Source organism: Mastomys coucha, unplaced genomic scaffold (assembly GCF_008632895.1).
Source record: "Mastomys coucha isolate ucsf_1 unplaced genomic scaffold, UCSF_Mcou_1 pScaffold20, whole genome shotgun sequence".
Taxonomy (NCBI): Eukaryota; Metazoa; Chordata; class Mammalia; order Rodentia; family Muridae; genus Mastomys; species Mastomys coucha.
In genome coordinates, this window is record NW_022196903.1 from 106,242,793 (window position 1) to 106,260,308 (window position 17,516).

General features: G+C 37.3%; 1 protein-coding gene across 7 annotated transcripts in view; it reads left to right on the top strand.

The window, feature by feature from the left end:
* The window catches only part of Setd5 (SET domain containing 5), a 77,668-nt gene continuing 60,152 nt past the window's right edge, over positions 1 to 17,516 (top strand). For 4 of the 7 annotated variants that reach the window (XM_031382852.1, XM_031382856.1, XM_031382858.1 and 1 more), the window contains exon 1: positions 7 to 162. The gene's annotated coding sequence lies outside the window, so the exon portion shown is untranslated. Of the gene's footprint in view, positions 163 to 17,516 lie in introns of all 7 variants that reach the window. The other 3 variants (XM_031382850.1, XM_031382855.1, XM_031382857.1) reach the window with 1 other exon arrangement.

Here is a 17,516-nt window from a genome sequence, read left to right on the forward strand (position 1 = left end):
CCGCCTTTTCTGCCCCCACCCCCACCCCCACCTCACGGGTACGGGCCATTCCCGGCCAGGAAACGCCGTGGCGCCGCGTTGGGCCTAACTCGAGTCTCGCTGCCTCCCGGGAGTGCCGTGCGCCGCAGCCCGGGCCCAGGCCCCGGCAGCGCCTGGGTCAAGGTAAGGGTCCAACAGAAAAGAGACACGGAACCACACGACCGGGCCCCGGGGGAAGAAGGGTCACCTCGGTCTCCCTGCGTTCCCTCTCCTCGGGGTCGTGGGGCCTGGGCCTCCCCAGGCTGGTAGCAGGAAGATGCTTGCCCTTTTTCGTCTTCTCGGCTACCTTTACACACCATTGCACTCCTCTTGCCCAGAGAGAAGAGCTCCCCTTAATCTAGTCGATCCCACTACCTTTTTTAATGCCTTCCCTGGGTCAGGACTCTTCCCCTCCCCCCTACTCTGGTCTCCCCTTTTTTCCTGGGTACTGCTTACTCCACGTTTATCCCCTTTTCAGGAGAGGCCTCTCAACCCCGCTCGCAAAATACACATACTTTTTTTTTTCCTGTCCCTGAGCCCCCCCCCCACCTCCACCGCTGTTCTTGAGGCCTTGTGACAACTCTGATCGCTCGTGGGGGCCCAGTCCTCCCCTCCATAATCTTCCCGAACGCCTCTCCTCTGGTTTTCCAGTTCCTATCTCAGATGGCTGCTGCTTTTCCCACACCAAAGACATTACCTTCGCCACCCCCACCTCACATTCTTGGACTCCCTGTGGCGTATGCCCCAGTATCCTTGTGATATCCCTGTTGAATTGGTAGGGTTCTAGCCTGGAATTGAGCCAGATTTTGTCGTTTTCCCTGCTTAGGGCGTGGAGAGCGATCTTTTAAGAACGACTTTAAAGAAGTGGGGGAGGGATATGCCCCTTATGAATCCTCTTCCCCTATGCGTGCAAGCCAAGATCCTAGATAAATGGTAGTGGGCTAAAGCCCTGGTTTTAGTAGGTGAATCGCTCGGTAGGAAAGTTTCAACTGCTGGGAAAGCCCCTTTTATGCTAATTTATTCTATAGGGCTCCTTTGCCTTTTTCATTCTTAGGAATAAGGGGTCTTTCTCCTATATACTGATGCTGCAGCCCGCCCTGCTGGTCTGGGTCAGGGGTGCGTGTATGACCTGCATTTTCTGCTTTCTCATGTTACTTGTGTAACGTGTTCACCAGCAACTCATTTCTTGCCCAGAGCTCTGGGCTCTGGGTTTTGTCTATACCTGAATTCCTTTTAACAATTGTTCCTGTGCTCAGAATACTTAAAAAGATTCAGGTTCTCTGATTTCCTCCATACCTTGACTAAATTGTTTTTAGATGATATATTTGTGACCAAGGTCATGTTTACATTACTTCCTTGAGTATATGTTAAATACCTATACTTTCGATTGGGGAAAATGCAGATAGAGGAAGTTCCAGGAGTAGTTTTGTGTGCAGCATATTGAGAGGAAAATGTTTTGATGGTTAATTTTATATTAGTAATGGTTTAGGTCTCGAGGAGGAAAGCTATAAGAGGTAATTTTAGATGTGTGCAATCTGACCTAGGACTAAAGCAGAGAATACTGACATAATTAGAGATTTCTGAGTTTGGAGGACACAGGAATTTCTTTTCCTTGGATTTCTTCCAGTTTTCTCAGGAGGATCATTAGCTCTCTGGCCAAAATTTGTGGCCTGTTATGGGATTAGAGGCTTTAAGGTTATTCAGATTGTCATGTATAGAATATTGAATTATGTTCTTTGGTAGGACAGGACCCAAGGCTCTTGTTCTAGCTGTAAATTTAAATTTGATTGCTGAAGGTTTGTAAAATTGGCCTTTTAAAAACTAAAAATGCTTGCACCCAAATTGCTGGTTTAATTAAAACGAATATTTGGAATTTGGTATATGTTGATTTTCTAATCAAAGATCTCAATTTAAAACAGTGACCTTAGGGCTGTTTCTTGCTAAAAACATAATTCCAACCCTTCTAGCATGGAGCACTTGTCCAAAAAAAAAAAAAAAGTGTGTTAAGAAGTGGGGGTGGGGTAAAGAAAAGGTTGCTCCTGTGTTGGATCACAGGAGTGAGTATACAAGGCGGCGGCAGCTGCTGGCTCTGGAGCTCTGGTTGCTACGTGAGAAGCTTGAGTAGTGCTGGCTGCTGTCTCCAGGGAAGGACAGCAGTGCAGCGTCCATTAATGCTGCTGGCTGCAGGGAACTGCACTTAGTGATGGCTGCTCAGGCTGGGAAGAAACCTTGCTTGCTTTCCTGGGAAATTTGTACTGCTGAGCTGGTTTGCTTTTTGCTAGTGAAGACCAGAATTAGCAATTCATAACTGTATCCATTTATGGGTATCAGCATCTGAAAACTGGATCAAAGTTAAAGACTTGGGTTTTTTTGTTTGGGGAGGGGTTGGCAGCTTTTTGTTACTATCTGAGGTTTTTACCCTTGGCGGGACTTATTAGTGTTTTGTTCTTTTTTAACCCCTTAAAAGACTAAAATAGTAATGTAAAGATTTTTCTGATGACAAGAATAGAGTGAGGAGGATCTTTGTTTTGTTTTTCTAATGCAAGTGACATGTTTTCCTCCATCTTTTAATTGCTTGAGTCATTTCAGATTTGTATTTGTCTCTCCTTATTAGGCCATATTTACCTTCATGAATAGATTGATGTTCTGTGAAACATCTTCCTATAATTGGATGCCTAAACTAAAAAGAGCTGCTTTTGGATTAATGCTTGTTTTGTTCTTAATTTCTAAATTAATCTGTAGACCTCTCCAGATTAGATATAATTACTGATATCTGACCTATAAATTGGATTAATCGTGTATGTGTTGGATTATAGGCTTTCCACCAAACAAAGATGTGTTTTGGCAGTAATCCATCAGAAACACAGAAGGAATATTCAGAAATTGAATAAGTTTAGATCAAAATACTAAGAAGGCAGCAGAGTCCATTCTAAGCCCACCCTACCCTAACCAAACAGAACCAGGGTGATCTTTGATTAAGCCTTTTTAAGTAGTTTGTTTGGTAAGGAATATTTGAAACTGAACCATCACCCAGGCATGTGCAACACATAAAATCATAGGGTTTTTTCCTCTCTAAGATTATTTACTGCAAGCAACACCTTTTCTTTGAGGATTCTGTTGTTCAATTTTGTACAAATGTATTTAGATCCCATAAACATTTATAATTTGTAGTAATGGCTCTAGAATTTGTAGCAAAAAACAAAGAAACATTGGAGAGTATTTTGAATTCACAAATGTGGTTCATATTGTTTTTCCAGTGCTAAAAGACAAGTCCATAAAACAAAACTCTCTTAATGATTGTTTTAGATGGTTATAATAATATTTTTGTTACATAGATAAGGTGCTGTATCCCATAGGTATGATTTCACTCATACTGACTGATAATATTACAGTTCAAGATATTTGCAGTTAAGGAGCAAGTGTTTTGAGCTTAATTATAATATGCAAGTTTCCTTAGAAAATAATGACTACCACTTTTATTTCCTGTTTTTTGGATCTGATTGTGGTCTCACAGTAATCTCTGGAAGATGAAGAGGCTTTTTTTCTTAGGATTACTTGAACTGGCACGCTTAAAAATGCCTACATCTTTTGATAGTGCTTAGTGTCTAGGAGCCTTCATACTTTCTAAAATTATTCTGATCCTTTTGACAAAGGTGGAACTTTGAAACATAAGGCAATAGCAGTCAGTAATTATTGAGTACATATCTACGATAAATTAGATAAGTAAAATAAAATTTTATTACAACTTTTGGCTAAACTCTAGTGATTTGTCAGTTTAATTTGAAATTTGGAGGCCTGGCTAGTGGTGAACTTAGAATGGAAAATATGTGTAATAGTTGAACTGGTAGTCTTTTTTTTTTTTTTTTTTTTTAAACTGGTAGTCATTTATAATTTGATTTAAAGTGTCCTTTCAGATAGACTTAGAATAGTGATGCACCTATGAGGTGGATTGGTAGTAAGTACTCTGGACCCCAGAGATTCTGACCCATCTAGTAAATGGCGTGACCTTCACTTGGTATTGTGATTCGTTTCTCTAGTGGCTGGAATTCAGGGAAGTTGCAAAAGGTAGAAGGAATACCCTTTCTTTCACTTATCTATACGTACTTTGTTAAATCATATAACCTTAGTGAAATTATCTTATATTAAGTTATAAACTTAATATAAGGGAACCACTTAATATAAGGGTAGGGATGCCAGTAACTGAGAGTTGATTCTGTTAGAAAGCATCCCTTGGGTGAGTTCTTACTCAGTACTTGAAGAAGGGAACTGTGAGGTACACTAAAGAGACAGTGAAACTAAATACAGTCTGTATGTTTGTCTTATGAGTAAGGGTTCTCAAACCCCAACCCCTTCCTTCCCTTACTGTTTCCATTTTTTTTTTTCCAGAATATCTAGGGCAATGCCTGAATGTAAATTTCCATAAAGTATCTTTGGTGTCAGGAAAATGAAATTTTTTTTTGGCTTTTTGAGTCATTGGTATTTTCAAAGCCCTAAGAGTATTGGTCAGTTTTGTTTGATGTATGGTGTGTGTGTTTGTGTGTGTGTGTGTGTCTGTCTGCTACTTCTATGTCTCTTCTTTCTTACGTAATATGAGGCTTCCCAGAGTTTTCATGGCACATTGAAGTGAAATCATACATGTATACACCAGAGATGAGGAAACCTTTTAGCCTTAATGTTAGGAATTACAACATAAAACAACAAAAAAATCAGTGGCTATAAGAATTCTGGCTAGGGACTAAAGTTTTTGATTTATACTACGGATTCGAGGGGAAATGCCAGTTCCTTGCTGCTCTATTTGAGAACTAGGTAGATGTATGGGAGGAGCCACAGACCTCTGCAGCAGGATTTAGTGTGAGTAGAAAAGGAAGATTTTTGTTTGAAATCGCCAGCTGCTTATGTCAGACTGACTCCCTTATTATGCCTCCAGTAGGCCTGTCAATATGGTCAAACAGCTAGATAAGTGCGGGGCAGGACAAAGGGCTCTTTGCACAGCAGGGAAGCAGTGTTGGTGGGGGAGGGGCCGGAGGTAGGAAAGGCAAGAGATTTTTTTCCCCCCAGGAGATTATTCACTTTGGTTTACGATTAAAGAAACTGTTTTTAGTTCTCACTTAAGCCTTGAATTTATGCCAAGCACATACTTTTAAGCCCAAATTTCATACATTCTAGAAATCTGAAAGAACCTGTCCTATTTTCCAAGGGGAGTGGGGAGACCCTAAAGCTTTGTATGGATTAAAGTGAGTTCCATGTTCCCTGTCCTTCTAAGTGTAAGTTGCCTCCTTAGTGGACCAGGTCTTAGAGCATCTAGATTTTAGTAAAGATTGGAAAGACCTAGTCTGTGTGAATTAAATTTGTATTTCAGTATATGTAGTATGTTTAGTTGGGTTTAGATTTGACAAGGTGTACTGTTTTCCTTTGTGCAATAATTGCATATTGTAACTTTGGTTTTATTTTAGTAAGATGAAAAGCACAGTCCAACATTTACATGTTTGATCATTATCATGTAAAATGTGTACTGAAAAAGGATTTTTATAACAGGGCCTTTTAGCTCACATCTGTATGCTCTGTACTCAGGAAACTGAATAAAGAGGCTGAGCCAAAGACTGATGCCAACCAAGCTATAGAATAAGACTCTTGTATCAAAAACCAAACAAACAGAAAACCCCCCAATCACCTCCCCCAAAAAACCCCAACCCCCCCCCCACACCCACACACAAGGAGAACTTACCTTATTGTTTCAGTCTTTCTCCTACTTACTGCAGAATCTGATATGATCTTGAGATTACTACTTGTCCCCATCTTTTAGTTTAGGCTTAATCCTATTAGTTTGTGCTTAGCTCTCAGCAAAAAGGGGATTGCATCTAGCTCGTTACTTAATGAAATTTATGGTGTTAGAGGGGTGTAAGTTGTATCTCTTATAGGCAAAACATAAGAGATATTACCAAATTAGGTTCCTAGTGAAGGTGTCATTAAAATGTTAAGAATCTGTCCTGGCCGGGCTGTGGTGGTGCACGCCTTTAGTCCCAGCACTTGGGAGGCAGAGGCAGGCAGATTTCTGAGTTCAAGGCCAGCCTGGTCTACAGAGTGAGTTCCAGGACAGCCAGGGCTACACGGAGAAACTCTGTCTCAAAAAGACAAAACAAAACAAAAAAATCTGTCCTGAATCATTTCAGTTACTTTTAAATGTCAAATGTTACATGTATGCTAATTCTTTTTTAAAGTTACATTCATAAATTAGACAGTAGTTATTTAGATTACAAAAGATTATTCCTTATAAAGTAGTATATGACAGCTCATTTCCATGAATGTTTTGTTTTAAGAGAATTAGTTTTTAGAAATCCTTGAACTGTTTTTCCAAGAACACATCTGTTGCTTGAATGAGTAGAGAGCTGGAATGCTGAAGACATTGTTGTAAACTAACATAAGCAGAATGCTGTATGTAATGTACATTGATCAAGTTTTTGTTGTTTTGTTTTGTATCATTTCTCTCTTGTAAAAAGTACAGCATGTTGCCTATTTTAAGTATGGCAGTCTTGGCAGTTACAATACATGGAATATTTTGATCTGAAAAACTAAGAGGTTGGTAGAAGGCAGTTGGTGAGGTATTTGTAAAAAAAAAAAAAAAAAGTACTTGAGTTCAGTCTCCCAAATCCACATAAAATTGTGTGATGATGGTGGGTAATGGATGCTTGTAATCCCAGCCCTGGGCAGGCCGAGATGCCAGGTCTCTGGGGCTTACTCACTGGTCAGCCTGCCTACTTGGCCAGTTTAGGCCAGTAAGAGACCCTGTCTCAGTTGTGGGTAAAGACTGCCTGAAAAATGAAATGAGGTTGTCCTCTGGCCTGAATATGCATACCCATGTGCACATATGCCCAAACAAGAAAGTAAATTTGTGTTACTATCACTGCTGGGAAAAGTTTCTCATCCGCAAAATAGCAACAATTTTAATATGAACTCTAGTGAGGAATATTATACATTTCTATAAAAATTTAGATGTTCTTTTCTTCTTTTTACAGTCTGTTAACATGGGTTATTCCCATAGATTTGTGGGGGCTAAAAGGAAGCTAGCTTTTCTAGCCTCAGTCTCTCTATTGCTAGTATTAGGGTTCCCTTCCAAAATATTAAGAAATATGGCTTTTATTGCTTCTGTTGACTGAATCAAACTAGAGTCCTAAAACAGATCCTGACAAAAGTAAGAAAGTAGGAGACTACATCTTGATTCCAGTAATATTTATAACTTGTGGCTTCCCAAATAGCTAATTTTAATTTTGTAAGTCCAAGGCAGCAGTAGGCCAGCGTGGAGGTGAAGCATACACAGCACCTCTTCTTTCTGTGCAGCTGCTCCACCTTACTTCCTGCTATTATTATCCCACTACGCCTCTTCCCAGCAAAAAAAAGAAACTAGGACAAAGGAGGAAATTGAATGGGCTACTGTAGTTTATATATTATGGTAGGTCGTGGATTTGTCTAGTGACAAATAACTTATGTCTTCCACTCTTGGTATACTGTTTTAGATTCTGAGCTTACAAAAAGGTTCTTAAAGCATGTAATTTCATTAGCTGTTTATAGTTATTACCACTACCAGATACCACTGTATTATAAGGTGAAATCTATTCTGTATTTGTAGTTTATATTGGAGATTACCAGTGTTTGCAGCTTGGGTCTGTGACTAGAGTTAAGATTTTAACATTAAACCTTTTTATATATATGTATAGACCTCTCTAGCAATTAAATAGCTGTTTGAATATGAAAATTTCATGCCTGAATTATTTTAAGCCTTTTCTAGCACTACTCAAAATGAAATTTTTAATTTTTGCCATTTTTGTTGTATTCTGGTGCTCAGATTTTCTCCCTCTTCACTCCTGAAATGTGGAGACTTTGACCCCACCAATAATTCATATGATGCATGTGTGCTGCTGTTATAGTAAGAGTGGAAATTTTGTAATTCTTATTATGATCTGGTTAGGATTTTTTAGGATTGTGCTCGTATCAGTCCACAGGGATTTCATTATTTTATGTTTATATTACTGTTGATTTGTAGTAGGAAGTTGTTTTCTCTCCCAATGTATATTACTCTTTTTTTTAAAAATTATTCTCTTGTTCTGATTTTTATCCCATATACTGAAAAAAAATTTTTTATTTCCTATCACTAACCATAGCGTATAGTTTTGTGCCTTCAAGGCTTCTGCGAAGGAGTGCAGTGCAATCTGCAGCTAACAATCAACTGAACACTCTCGGTATCTAAGCAAGGTTTCAAGAACCTTGAAGGATATATTAGCAATTAGTTTTCCTCTGCATTTATTTGTATTACTTTTTTTTCCATTTATTTATTTATTTATTTTTTGCTATGGACTGTTGAGAATTGGCTTGTTTTTAGGGGGAAATAGTTATATTTATTTTAAAAATAAATGTAGTTATTTGAGATAGACTCAGTCCTTTTCTGGTTTTTGAGTTTTGAATCCAGGACTTTGCATGTATTGGCAAGTGATATATATAGATGTAGATAAAGATATGAGCCCAGAATGATACTTAAAACAACAACTTAAATTTTATTCTGAAGACAAGTATTTAACCTCCTAACACAGAACAAATATAGGTTTTTGAAGCAGTGAGATTGACTACACAGGGTGAGTGTAAGATTAAATTGCTGTATGAATGCTTAAATTTTATTTTCTCAGTTCTGTGGCACAAATGACTACAGCCATGGAAATAGGTATGTTTCTGTGCCCACAGCCTGAAAAATGTTAGCTAGAGGGTTTTTTGTTGTTGTTTTGTTTAAGAACAGATCTGGAAGCCGGACGGTGGTGGCTCACACCTTTAATCCCAGCACTTGGGAGGCAGAGACAGACGAATTTCTGAGTTCAAGGCCGGCCTGGTCTATAGAGTGAGTTCCAGGACAGCCAGGGTTCCACAGAGAAACCCTGTCTCGAAAAACAAAAAAAAGCAAACAAACAAAAAAGAACAGATCTGGAAAAAATGTAGGAGCAAGTCTAAAATTGAAGTCTCTTTTAAAATAGTTGTGTTCTTTCTAGACAAATTTATTTATACCAAATAGAACTTTAATTAATTCATAACCCAGCAAAAGTACAAAACAAAGTCAGGTTGGTTATGTCAAAGAACATTTTAAGATGAAGCTAAAAATATATAAAATTGTTAGGATATTTGTGTTTGGGCTACTTTTATTGAAAAAGTGTCTATGTTTAAAAATCTTTAAAACAAAATCTTCACAGGTTAAACAATCACTTTATTGACTGCACAGTAAATAAGCAGAAATACCAAAGAATCAAAACAAGTAAACATTGCTAACATCAGGTATATTGCTCAGAAGTTAGTGTTGCTATATAACAGTTAGAAAAAATAAATAAGAAAGCTAACTCCAAGACACTTTTACTTTGGGATCTTGGGCTTAATTGACTTAAACCAGATGTTTTTATTTTACTCATATACTTGATGCTTAGGTCATTAAAATGGATCAGTTCATGAGTAGAAATCATCTAGTCTTTGTTTTGTTTTGTTTTGTTTGGAAACATGACTCTGGGTTGGTGTAACTTTCCTCTTGATTGTTAACTGTTAGCATGAAAAGGAATGGCTGGAAATTTGCATAGTATACAAAGCAACAAGTAGGCACACTCTACTTGATAAAATAGCAGTGTGAGAGCTGGACAGCTCAGGATTAAGAGCATTTCCTGATCTGCTGTAGTGGCCTTCTGCAGTAAGGTCTGAATGCTGTGTGACTCTTTAGTACGGTTCCTTATGTGGTGACCCACCAACCATAAAGTTATTTTCACTGCTGCTTCATAACTGTAATTTTGCTACTGTTATGGATTGTAAATATCAGTGTTTTCTGATAGGCTTAGGCTACCCACATGTTGAGAACCACTGTATAGAGGATCCAAGTTTGGCTCCTAGCACACTCAAGCTTAAGGGGAGCTCTTCTGGCCTCCACAGGAACCACATTGTTATTCATATTATTTGAAAATAAATCTTATACAAAGTTTCAATGTGCTAAACAAGAGAGGTGAAAAGTAATTTTTTTTTTTTTTTTTTTTTGTGGAATGAGTTAGTTTTCCCTAAATGTACAATAATGGTAATGCATTTCTGTTGCAGGTAATTGTTTTGTCTGCATCTGTGTTTGTGCACTGTAGTTATGTATGATAACCTGTAGAGGCAAGACAAAGGTATTGAATTTACAAATGGTTGTAAGCTACTATGTGAGTTCTAGGAATTGAACTCTGGTCCTCTCCAGCACCTCAGCTGATTATCTTTTTTGAGAACAATGAGGGGAAAGGCAAGTATTCTAGCTGTAGGCCCTAGACCCAAAATAATTTTTTATGAGGAAGGACCATGCCAAGTCTTAGTTTCCCTAGGACAGACCGTCAACTGTGGAGGAAACTCTTAGTCTAATTAGCAAACCAGTTTTCTTTGTAGAGTTCTGATTCTGTGCTTTTGTTTGTCTGTGGGTCTCTTACGCTCCCCTGTAAGCAGTTTTTAGAATGTATTTTCCTTTCATTAATAGTATGGCAAGAAGTAGCTACAGATTAGATTAAATTAGATTAAATTAGGGAAAATGTATTTCCTTTGGACTTTATAAAATTGTTAGTTTAAAATGCCCTATTTAGGGCGGGGCATGGTGATAAAAGCCTAGTCACAGCACTTGAGAGAGGCAGCAGCAGGTAGAATGTGTGACTAGCATACACCAGGCCCTAGATTCTACCACACCCTACCCAAATTCACTTGGTTAAGTTAAGGGCCATAATGGGACTGGAGAAATGGCTCAGCAGTTAAGAGCACTTTTTTCAAGACAGGGTTTCTCTGTATAGCCCTGGCAATCTACCTCATCACTAATTCATATGAAATGTAGTTATAAGGATATCTCACAGTTAAATGTATTAATGACAGACTAGCCTTTAAATCCAAAAATTAGAACTCTATAAAACATTTAAAAAAATATACACACAACACAAAAGAAAGAGAGGTAAAACCTATCGCCTCAAACACAATCAAGCACAATGTACTGTCCTTACCTCTATATGGGGTGTTCTGCCTGTATGTATGTATGTACCAGAACCACAGATGTGCCTGGTGACTGTGAAGTCAGAAGAGGGTATCAGATTCCCTGGAACTGGAGTTACACAGGGTTGTGAGCTGCCTTCTGGATGCTGAGACACCCCCCCCACACACACCTGGATCCTCTATAAAAGCAGCAAGTGGTCGGGTGGTGGTGGCGCACACCTTTAATCCCAGCACTTGGGAGGCAGAGGCGGGTGGATTTCTGAGTTTGAGGCCAGCCTGGTCTATGGAGTGAATTCCAGGACAGCAAAGGCTGCACAGAGAAACCCTGTCTATTATGTTGCCTTTAGCTGTTGGCTAAATAAATCCTTTAAATTCATTTTAGTAGCTTCCTTACTTGTTCCATTGCTCTCTAGTTCTAGTGTTCTAGTATGACCCAATGTTTTAGGATCATTTTTCACTCCAAACAGTTGCTGGGTTTTGTGGGTGTGCATGTGTGGAGTTGGGGGTGTTTCATTTTCCTTTTGTGACAGGGTCTTGGTCACAGGCTTGCCTAGAACCTCAGGTCTTCCTTTCTACTTTGGTTGTCTCACACAGTCTTAGTTTGTTTTAATGGTAAATGATCCTTAGAGACAAGGAATGTTCATTGTTCTTTAACTGATGCTGTTTCTAGATCTTTTAAATAAACAAAGCGTTAAAAATGATTTATTTTTAAAACACCTAACTTGGTATTTCAAATTCAGTATCACATAGTTAATGTAAACGGATCTTCTTTTTTTCTGTGCACAACTCCCAATTTCCAGTGACACCAACATATTTCTTCACTTTTTTTTTTGCCACAGTATACTTGAAACAGTTTTAGATTAGTAGAATAATATGATTACTAAAAGTTGAATGGTTTGTTTTATTCTGTTTACTTGTTTTCTTTAAAGCATATCCCTTCAAACATAGTCAACTAAATTACAGCATTTTAAAATTTTTTGGAGTGTTCTCTGTGATTATGCCACCAGCTTGAATATTTTTCTAGTTATATAAAATATGGAGGGGTAAGTATGATCAAAAATATCCCGCCTCTAGCCCTAAGGACTTCATCCCTGTCCTCTTTCTGTCACACACTTAGACTTCACCTATTCTTTATAAACATCAGAGTATTTTTTTACATTTACGTTTATTTATGGGGGGGCATGCCTGAAGTCAGAAGTTAACTCGTGAGTTAGTTTTCTTTGCCATATGTATTCTGGGGATCAAATGTGAGCCATCTTGCTAGCTCACGATGGTATTTTCTTGGGATATTTCTGTTTTAAGTGTCTAAGAAGTTAGATAGTTTTTATGCCATAAAAGTAGTGGCATAGAATTTCTTAGAAACCAGAATTTCTTGACTTAGTATAACTTATTTGGGGTAGAAATCTGCCTTTTTCTTCTAAAAATATTTTTTGAAATGCTAGGTCGTGTTTGTTCCTGGTGGACATTGCTGCAATAGCTCCTCAGCAGACATTTCTTGAATGTTTATAAAAAGTACCTTTTTACTTCACTTCAGTTTCAGATGAATTCATGTTTTAAAAATCAGTTAAATGTTTTATTATTGCTAACTCTGATATCCTAAGAGTCATGGTTTCACATTTTAGCACTATCAAGTTGTAATAAGTAGACTAACATTATTAAACATTAAACTCACAACAGTTGAGTTGGTGAGGAAATAGTGATTACAAGAATGTGAAGTTTCTAAAAAGAGAAAAATGAGGGATGTGAGAAGAATATGCTGAATATACTGTGTATATTTGCATACATAAATTTAAATTAAAAAGAAAATAGGTACACTTTGAGTTGTCCCCACTTCAGCATATACAAAAAGAGATGGGAGCTCTGAAATTGGATAGACTTTTATTCATGTTCTGATTGTGCTTCTGTTAATGTGTGTGCAGGTAAAATAACAAGTGCAAGTACTTGAAGGTAAGAAGGTGGTGTGGGATCTCCTAGAGGCGGAATTAGGCATTTGTGAGCAACCTAACATTGTGCTGGGAATTGAACTTAGTTCTTTTGCAAGAGCAATATGCGCTCTATATTCACTGCTGAGTCATCTCTTCAAACCCAGATTCTAGTTTGTTTGTTTGTTTGTTTGTTTCAGGACAGCCCTGGCTCAGAGATCCACCTGCCTCTGTCTCCCAAGAGCTGGGATTAAAGGCATGCACCACCACTGCCCAGCCTGATTCTAATTTTTTAACTCAAGTGTCTTGGCAAGTTTAATTTGTCCTAATAGAAATAGTACCTTCCTCATAGGATTGTTATTATAAATGTTACATGGAAATGGAGTATAGAAAAACTTGCTGGTACAGAATAATCAGTAAATGGTAGCTTTTATTTGAAAGTTGGTATTACTGCTATGAGTATCTGATTAGTTTTTAAACTCCAAATCAACCTTACTTAGGATTATGTTTATATGTTGTAAATAGTGCCTGATTTACATTATTCCATTGATTATATATAGAAAACAACTAATTGTTAAAGAAAAAAAAAGGAGTAATTGGTACTTAGCTGAAATTTGAAGCTTCTGAGAGATTTGGGTGGAATTCAAACCTAGGGCTTTGCCACAGAGCTATATCCCCAGTCCCTTTTCCTTTAAGTTAAAAGTCTTTGTAACCCAGGTTGACCTTGAACTTCGTCACACTAGGCATTATAAATATGCCAGTGTTTAGTCCAGAAATGTAATCCGCAGATTAAAAATTCTTGCCGTGCATGCCCAACTAGAGTTCAGTCTCTAGATCTCACTTAAAGTTGGAAGGCGAGCTCCAGCTCCCAAAAGATTTCCTCTGGTGTCTAGAGAGATGGCTCAGCAGTAAAGAGCACTGTCTTGTTCTTCCAGAGGTTCTGAGTTCAATTCCCAGCAACCACGTGGTGGCACACAACTATCTGTAATGGGATTTGATGCCCTCTTCTGATGTGTCTGAAGATGCTATTTATATATATATGCTGAAGTATTGCTTATGAAATGATAGGTTATCTGGGAGTTGCTTTGGAACGAAAATCAGTTGTCGGATTTGTTGGAACTGGATAGTGGCTTGGTAAACTAAAATTATTTCAGTTTGTACCTATTTAAAAATCTTCCTTAAAACATTTTAAGTTTAAAGTAAAAGTATTATGGAGTTGGCCATAGTGGAACCTGCTCAAGCAGACTACAATAACAGAACCAGGGGGTATACCTGTAATCTGAATACTTGTTGGTGTAGGTAAGACAGAAAGACTGACTGTTTAGAGTTGGAAGCCAGCTGGGGCTTCAGAATAAGGTCCAATCTCGAGATAAAAGCAAATAAAACTCCAAACAGAACCTGGTGTTTTGGTTTCTCCCTGTTGTTTACTATATGTACTATGAGCCAAGTTCATCTCCTGGCCATCACATATTTCCAGTTACAACAAAATGGAATGGCTCAATAAAAGAACATAGTGGCCTACCTATATAGAGTAGGGTTTTTCTGGTTTTGTTTTGAGACAGGGTAGTCTTGGCTGCCCTGGAACTTCCTTTATAGACCAGACTGAGATACATCACAATTTTTAAAGTTTTAAAGAAGTCTACAAAGTTTGGAAAGCCTTCTTGACCGGAAGATTGAGGAAGTAAATTTGTTAATTATTAATATTTTCAGTATATACTAGATCTTTGAGTTGGCTGAATTTTTGGTGAAGCATCTCATAAATATCAGATCCATGCCAAATACTGAAGACTTATCAAAGAAAACTGACCTGGTACTTGAATAAGCCTGCTTATTACTCAAGCATTAGCATCATTACTAACAAGAACAAAGCTGTGTCCATTCCTCACTTTCACTTGAAACGGTTGCCTTAGAAGAAGAAAAGGAGTTCCTTTTTGGTTTCCTTTTTTGCCCCTATTCTATTCCTTTTTATATTGGAAAACTGTTTACCAAAATTTGTAAGGTGCTAAGAAGTTCTTAGAACCATGCACTAAGGTGGATTATAAACAGATTTAATTAGAATGACTACACAGCTAAATAATATATGGTATGTCAAATCTGTTGATTTCAAGATCTTTTCATTATACCATGTCATTCTCCTGATTTCTGGAACGTTTGACTGTACTGATAAAATCTGCACTTTCTTTCATTTGTTTGGGTATATTTTGATTTTTTTCCTTCGGGTTGCTTTACCAGAGAGGAAATAAACGGGAAGTTATTGAGAGTTACCCCTTATAGTGATTGTAAATTCTTATTTCCTTGGTAATGGGAGACAAAGCTTCCAGATATCTATACACTATAAGTCACTTTTGAGCATCCTTTTTTCCAGATTAGTTGTAGTTCAAGAAAAGGGTATATAGAGCAAAAACATGAGTTTCTGGATATTTTAGATTTTTTTTTTTTTTTTTTGAGGAAAAGTTGTATGGTCTTTATCAGGTTATTATGAATATCAATGACCACTCCTTAATAACACCTTTTTTTATTATTCCATTGATTATATGAAAAGTATAAGATACCCTAGAATTTGTTTCTTAAGAAAGCAACATATACCAGATTCAGCTAATTTTTTTTTTTTGGTCTGAATAGGGTAACAGACTTTTATGAAGTCCACCTATGAAGCAGTTCTTGTCTGGGTAAAGAAATGATTTGTAAATTCAGTTCTTGTTTTTGAGAATTCAAATAACTGCTAATAGGCACTAGAGCCAGCTTAGTTTTATTTGTATATCACTCCATTTGCTCTTTATAAGCTTTTAAAAAAATACTTTTTAGGAAGAGTAACAGGTCTGAAAGTCACAAAAGACTTCCTAAGTTTGAATTTTAGAAGAATAAGGAATGGTCACAGCCCCTTAACATTTACCTTTCTTTGCCTTTTCTGTTTTGTGAGTATATTTAAAATGCAGCAAGTTGATAGCCAAAGTAAGGACCAATCCATTGTCTTTTGAGCAGTTGACTAAAGCAATATCAGCAGGAATTTGTGAGTGTGTATACTCAAGTATATGTATACTCACATAAAATGTATTATGTTTAAAAGCTGGTTAAAAAAAAAAAACAAGCTAGTTAACAAATATCCAGGAATTAGCTAAAGTTTGAATATCGGTACTAAAGCAAATGGAAAGCCAGTGTGTTCGTTTCTTCTAAGAGTTGGAATTTGTACTTTGAAAAGCAATTTTTAAAATTAGAAATCCTAAATTTATAGAAGAGCCATATTAATTTTGTCACTATTAGTGGCAAATGGTAATTAACCAGGGTATACATTGCTAGTGGTCTGTAAGGACAGAAAATAAAGGATCTTATTCTTGTTTTCCATAGTTTCATTTTGGAGTGTTGTTCTAGATAGTAGTAGTAATTTTTGCATTTTTGTTTGTTTGATAGAGGCTATCACTATGTATCCCTGGTTGTCCTGGAACTCTATGTAGACCAGGCCAGCCTCAAACTCACAGGTATCTGATTGCCTTCTTCTGAATTTTGATATCAAAGATGGTACGTGTCACCACACTGGTTAATTTTTGTACTTTCAAAGATTTTGGTTTGTTTGTTTTTGTTTTGTCCTCAGAAAACTAGAATCTTCTGAGTTTTAGTTAATGTTGGTTTATAAGAGATCTGTTGAAATCTGGAGTATGGACTTTTTTGCTATTATTGGGTGGGTGAATGTGTATGTGTGCTCTGTGCATATGAATGGGGCTCCCCTGTGGAGATCAGAAGACAAACTTGCTGGGGTTGGTTCTCTTCCACTAGGTAGGTCCTGGGAATTAAACTCTAATCATCATACTTTCAGCAAGTGTCTTTACTCATTGGCTCTGGGACATGGACTTTTTTAAAATGAATTTTTAGCCTGTGTTGTGTGGTATAGGTCCTACACTTGGAAGGTGATGATGGCAGGGCAACCAAGATTTGAGGGTTATCTTTACATCAATTGCAAACTAGTGGCAAAACACTCCTTTAGAAATATTTGCTGAAGAACTATTCAAAAATAGAAGGTATTTTAATGAAAAAGAAAATAGTTTGGAAATTCTAAAATAGTTTGTGTTTTACTTCATTCAGTGAACTCCATCCTTGTTTTAGGCTATGGCCAGAAAAACAAGAAATGGTTCAGGATACAATACAATAACTACAAAAAAATGTTAACATAGTATGTGGTGGTAGTTATATTTCTTTAGAAATTGAGTAAAATTATTTTATCAGTGTCCTGAAGCTAAATTTTCAAGTAAGTATTGAGACAAATATTTTATTCCAAATACAGTGAACTGTTCAAACTAGGACATGTCATCTCAAAGTTTTTCATGTCAAGGTCTTCTGTAAAAATATTTGCCTATAATCTGAAGATTTATGATGCTGTGATAGGGACTCGATCTCAGCCCAAACCACCAGCTAGCTCATCCCACTCATCCTAACGGGCTTCTGGAGAGGTGTGCTCTCCACCCGAAGACTGCATTTCTGTCAGGAACTTACAATGTGAATAATACAAGTGAGTTTTTGTGAGGGCAAAGTTTTTCCCGATGTTTATCTTGTTTTTTTTTTTTTTTTTTTTTT